This window comes from Orbicella faveolata, unplaced genomic scaffold (assembly GCF_042242905.1).
Source record: "Orbicella faveolata isolate gen_17 unplaced genomic scaffold, um_ofav_v1 contig_2, whole genome shotgun sequence".
NCBI classification, from domain to species: Eukaryota; Metazoa; Cnidaria; class Anthozoa; order Scleractinia; family Merulinidae; genus Orbicella; species Orbicella faveolata.
This window is the reverse complement of record NW_028301547.1, coordinates 18,618,648-18,624,857: the sequence shown is the minus strand read 5'-3', so window position 1 is coordinate 18,624,857 and position 6,210 is coordinate 18,618,648. Positions and strand designations below refer to the sequence as shown.

The window sequence follows — 6,210 nt, the reverse complement described above, 5'->3', positions numbered from 1 at the left end:
AACCACACCAGATAATACATAAGACGGTGTTTCTTTCGCAGGTTGTGATGACTTATCTAAAAGTTCTCATTGATGCACGTAAAGCTCCTTTTTATTGTCAATTCAACGTCTAATAAAACCTAAATTCGGCGCGACTCAACCCATTATTGCCAGTTTTACTTGGAAACAATACAAACACGACGTGATAAAGACCAGGCGCCTCTTAAACGATTACAGACAATCAAAACTGACAGGAAATTGATGTTCTCTGTTTAAAGAAAATTCATATGCAATACTTGTTGCCCAATCAAAAACAACCCGAGATCTGAGGCAAGTGTTGTGTCACGGTTTGTTTTTCACCCTCAAGGAGGTGAGATTCTGATGAAAAAGAATCCCTTACGTTTATTTCGTGAAGATGTTACTGGGAAACAAAAGTTTTCTAGTTTTCAGTAGATCCATCGAAGTCCGCTTAGTTTACGTACCGAGCCACATTGTAGCATTCATTTGAATACGAACTTAACTATAAATATCTTTTAATTGCATGTGCACTTAAAGACCGATCAAAATGTTCACGTTAAGTCTGGGAAGAGTCAAAAAGTCGGCGCGTTAAAACACCATTTACGTGCTCATTTTAAAACTCATTAATTTGCGCACCCATGGGCGTTTGGAAAACTCCCCACAATAATAGTCACTGTTGCAAAAGGTAGCTTAATTTCATGCAATTAAAACTCGCCAACCACTAAAACAGGCCTGATAATTTAAGGCAACTTTCTGTCATTTCAAAGAACCGGTTGTAAAGGAGATTTTGCCCAACTGCTAATAACGATCCGTGCTTTGTCACGAAAGCACCATGTTTGAAGGGAAAATTTGATGGATTCGTTGAAATAGCAAGTGATGTCTACCTGAATGGCCTATCTTTAATGCAAAAGGTTGGTTAATCTTTTTACAACCTCTACTCTGTAATAAACACCACAGCGTTACTAGCCAGGAGCCATCGTGTCTTTACACTCAAGAGTTGTAGTTTACTTTTCGTAATGATTTTAGATAGGTTTGAACAAATAAGGGGAAAGCTTCGCATTGCCGTATACTGTTTAGAGGACTCACGCGTTGAAATAACATATTCTTTCGTATTTGATCATAGTTTACTGTAAAGTAATATTTTTTCGGTGTCGGTAGATTTTATTACGCTTTGATCATTTGTATGAAATTTAACCAGGATAGCCAAACTCTACAGAACTTTCAACAACCACCCCTTTACCCATTTTGGCTATACGCACATTTATTACTTTCTGGTGATCCCCCCCCCCCCCCTAGTAAATTATTATTTTTTGTAGCTTTTTTGCAGTTGCTTTTAAAATGTTTAGTATCTCATGACTTAAACACATTTAATGTCAAAATGTCACAGAATCTTGAAACATAGTGTACATGTACAAACATACACGTTTATTCAAATTCATAAACAAAAAAAAACATATCATATACGTGTGAATTTGAAAAGTAAATTTCAAGTTCATCTCTACGTTAAAAAAAACTCCTCTGTTTTTAGAAAAAATTGGGAACGAAAAACGTGAGATGGTTAACGTTGGATTCCTGTCGCTACCATTAAATGCTATGGAAACTTACAAAATGTACAAACTGGCTACTTAAAACGTCAAAAAGGAATTAATATCAAAAGAATATAAATTGGCGCAAGTTGAGCACTTAAAATTACAGTAAAGCGCGATCGTGTTGAACAGCTGAAAGGATGTGCAATGGCTTCCACAGGCAAACGAGTTGAATTTACTGCAATGAATTGATGTTATCAGGTGTCAGGAAGACCAGAGAGGAAAAAGAGGGAGAGGAAAGGTAGTAAAATTAACTTAAATGTCATTTCATTTAAATGCATCTGGCATATTGTCAGTGATGAACCGAGGAACGGAATGAAAAAGCATTTAATCTATTTTGACGTAGGAACAAAACTGGACTGGAACTTTTGTTGCAAAGGGAACTGATCGTTATGGTAGTCCACCGGTAAGGCGGTTGAGGATTGGGGCGAGATCCGTGAAAAATTCGAGGCGCGATTCGCGATCGTGAACATAAATCGTTACTGAAAGAACCAGGATTGATTCGTGAAGCTATTATGTTCATTGTGACCCAGGAGGTACCAGTTTCTAAAGAACGTGAATCGTGATTTCAGAGTTAATGTGTATGGAAGATGTGAACAGATATTTCTGGGCGTGATTTGTCGAGTTACATTAAGACGTGCAATCATAAGTTGGCTCTAAAGTCGTGACGAATGCAATTCAAGTTGAATTATATTTTCTGGTATGCAAATATTACGTAAACTCAGTGGATTCGGGAACTTGAAAAAGACCGTACGATCAAAGTGTTCTACCTTGCTATTTATAAAGCGATTTATTTCCGTGAGACTATTTTGGACTTGAAATACATTTGGCGTGTCTGAAATGTATAAAAATTGAGTGTTGAGGCGATTCTTTGCAGAAAATGTATTCGTTTAATGCACAAAGTGCCTGGAGGGCAGCTAGAGAGGACCAAAGCATCCCACATACACATTGTTTTAGTTTTTCTAGCATTCGTAATTCACTTTTAATTTGTGTTCTAAATCCTTATATAATAAACTGAAAGCCAAGAGCGCGCGTACAAAGGACTTTTTTTTATCGCATGCATGTAGCAGAATTATGAGGGCATCCCAGGGGTCTTGGGGAACATGGGAACTTGAACAGTTATTGCAAGGAAACAAGAGATATTTTTGGATTAATTTGGAGGAAAAGGGATATATTTCTACTGTTAGCGAGAACTTTGGCGAAAAAGTCTAGGGAACAATTGAATTGTCAATGGGCCAGGAGCTGAGAAAAATGCAAAATTTTTAAGGGATCAGCCTCTGAGGGAAGTCTCCATGGGGTTGTGGCTTTTACGGCTAACGGTTAAATTTAAAGCATTTTTACACCTAACGGTTAAATTTTTGGCCCTTGTGGGCGGGGGGGGGGGGGGGGGGGCGGGGTGGTGGATATTCTACTGCCGCAATCTTAATCTTCACTCGCCACAACCTGATTGCCTGGAACAGGCTTCAAAAAATATATATATTTTTTATCTTTCCCACAGTCGTTTTGCTTTACTGTCAAAATTATACTCAGGAGGAAACATAACTAAGTAGCAGACACATTTATAAGCGGCTATTGCCCAACTGATGGGGTTGCGTTGCCTTTTTGTTCGATGTCTAGGGAAATAACTAATTATTCCCTCCCCTTTTAATAAAATTCATTCTTGACATGCAGTGAATCACGGTTTTAGACAGGATTCTGTGAGTGCCCGTCCAGTAACCATGATATGGGGCCAAATGGCCTTTTCTGCTAGGGGGGTCTGGGGGTATGCCCCAGAAAATTTTGCAAAACTGAAGCGTTTTTGATGCGGTTTCCACGATTTTCAGCGGAAAAATTTAATGTATCGATTGGACTTGAATGATAATGCGTCGTAAAATAGATTGAAACATCCCATACTACTGAACACAACATTTGTGTAAACACCCCCATGATTGTCTTTTACGACGTTTGTTCAACGTTGATCTTAGCGGCCATCTTAGGAGAAGTGTTACAGTTCGCCATGGGTGTGCACATCTGTGTCCACAATAGTCATTTATACATGTCAGTCTCGAAATCACTCCTATATGTCGAGGCTTTTAAAACACGGTATGCGCTTCCTTAATTACAAACCAATCAAGCAGGATGGCTGTTTATAGCACATGTTTTTTTATCACTTTTAAGCCATGGTTTTCCGTAAGGGTTTCTCTGCGAGAATGTCTGGCTACCAGTGTCCATGATGAGGTTGCTGCGCACAAAATGTATCAACCTTGAAGGTGAAAAATGTCCGTTTTCCTAATTGTAGAAAAAACCAGGGGAATGAGGATTCCACCAGAAATTAAAAATAAAACTGCAGTTTAAAGTGGCTGCCAAGGTACCCTTCAGGCTTTCTCCCCACCTCTCCCCCCCACCCCCCATCACTTTTCTAACGATCCGTCCCTAAAGCTTACAAAACGGCGTGGACATTTTAAAATGAAGACGCCAACTAAAATCAGTTGATTGAAATCGAATATTATCCAGGCATTTCTTGGCATAGACCCTTTAAATAAATGACTGTCAATTTAAAATTCTTTTGTCTGCATTTAAATTAGCCCCACTAAACTTGTTTGAGAGTAAACATTCTTTTGAAATATCAACTCGAACACGAGGTCAGTCAGGACAATTGTAATAATTTTAAAAAAATATTTAATTCTCAGTCATTTATGAAAAGGGTTTATAATCTGCCTCATTTATGGAAAATTATGCACACCTGTTGCGTGACATGAGGGAACATTTTGAATGATTAGTTAATGCATAAAGGCGAATCCGTTATGGCCGTTATTGCAATCCCTTATCTATTGTTAGATAAAACAAGTTTGAAATATTAACTGAATGTAGATTATGACATTGAAAATTCTCATAAGACGAGTTCTACGAATGGTTTTGTTTTGCTTGTGATTGGTTGAAAAAAAAAACTTACTAACGAACAAGATCCTCGCCCTGATAGGCCCTTTGCAGGATCCGGTCACATGGTACGGAATAAATTATGCTGGGACGCAAGTTACACAATGGGACTTCCAAAACAAAGCAACTCGTACCAACCCAGCCAGACTTTCCTTTGTTTTGAAAGTCTCACTGTGTAACTTGCGTCCCAGCATAATTTATTCCGTACCATGTGACCGGATCCTGCAAAGGTGCTATTGGTTAGACATGCTGCGTGACGTTTTCAATATATAAATTAAATAAATTAGCGGAAAAGAAGAAAAGCAACACGACTTTCTCGAGTCAACAGAAGACTTTCCTATTGATTGTCTTCATTCGCGGATAACCAGTGGAGCATTCGTTCTCAGGCAACAGATATGCGAACGAGAGAATTCGTCATCACGAGAAACCATTAACATTTTTGACGAGTTTCATCACAAACCATAAACAGTGACCTCAGTAACTTGAAGAATAGCAGAATTCTACTGACATAAGAAAATTCTCTTCTGAAGTACGTAACGGTCGACATATACATTCTAATAAGCATATGATGTAGACTGACTTGTTTTGCAGAGTGGGTTGAGAGAAAACAATCGCTAATTAATAGAGAACATGACAATCGTCCTAGTAACCATAGCCAGTGTTAAGTACGTTAATGGTCCGTTTCTCACATCAAGGCTTACCGACTGATTGTAAATTTCAATTTATTTAAGTATTTTGCCTGGCAATTTTATCAGACTGGTTATAACTGCCGAAAGACATCAGATTGAAAAATCAAGGCAAAGAGAGAAAAATTTTGGTTAAAATAGCAATGTTTGGCTTTGAGTTCTATGGTTAGAGGTAAGTTATATATTAGTTATACACAGTAAACTAACGGTTTTTTTAGGCAATATCGTAAACAAATTCATGCGTGCTATGGGTTAAGACAAAGACATCCGGTGTGATAGATTTGCAACAAAATACTACGCAATTTCGTTAGCACTCCGATGTTTGAACAAAAAGCTTTTTCAGTAAAGAACGGCTGAGGAAATCGTCAACGCACCTGAAACGCTATGAAAAGGGCGGGTACCTGTTTAACATAGAACGGAAAACGCTGAATATTGGGGGCTTCTTTCTAATTTCTAAGTGAACAAGTGTCTCGTTTGATGATCATTTGTGTGAAGAGAAATTTTACAAGAAAAGTATTGGCCTGTAGATATTTTATTTTGCATTTTCTACTTCTTCGGCAAGTAGTCTTACTTTTCCGCTCCACAACAGGTATTAGATTGGTCGTGTGAAGTGAATGTGGTATCGATACTATTTGACGTGATCTCGGTAACGTACAAGATGTTGACGTGCATATGATTACAGAATTGCTTAAAACAGTGTATAACTCTTACTGCGAATTCGAAGAAGCCGGGCAAGACATTTTTGGTAATATAAAATACACTTTTAATCGAAAGAAACCTCCAGAATAATAAGTTACAGTGGTAGATAACCAAACGGAATTGGTGATTTAAAAAAAAGTGAGAGAAGTAACTACAAACTTGAAACTGAAGTTCACAGCGAAAGTGACGTCACGAGAAACGCATGCGCTCTTAGCCTATTACACTGAAGATTGGGCATTCCTATTTTTATCTTTCTCCCACCGCCGGGAAGAAAACGAACATTTGGTCGCAGGTTAGAAAACTATCACTTGCGTTTTCGCCGGTTT

General features: G+C 38.2%; 1 protein-coding gene across 1 annotated transcript in view; it reads left to right on the top strand.

Moving 5' to 3' along the window:
• Window positions 1-1,376: 1,376 nt before the first annotated feature.
• Window positions 1,377-6,210, top strand: part of LOC110046592 (polycystin-1-like protein 2) — a 39,823-nt gene continuing 34,989 nt past the window's right edge. Inside the window, exon 1 of the mRNA XM_089290089.1 lies at window positions 1,377-1,824. The gene's annotated coding sequence lies outside the window, so the exon portion shown is untranslated. The remainder of the gene's footprint in view (window positions 1,825-6,210) is intronic.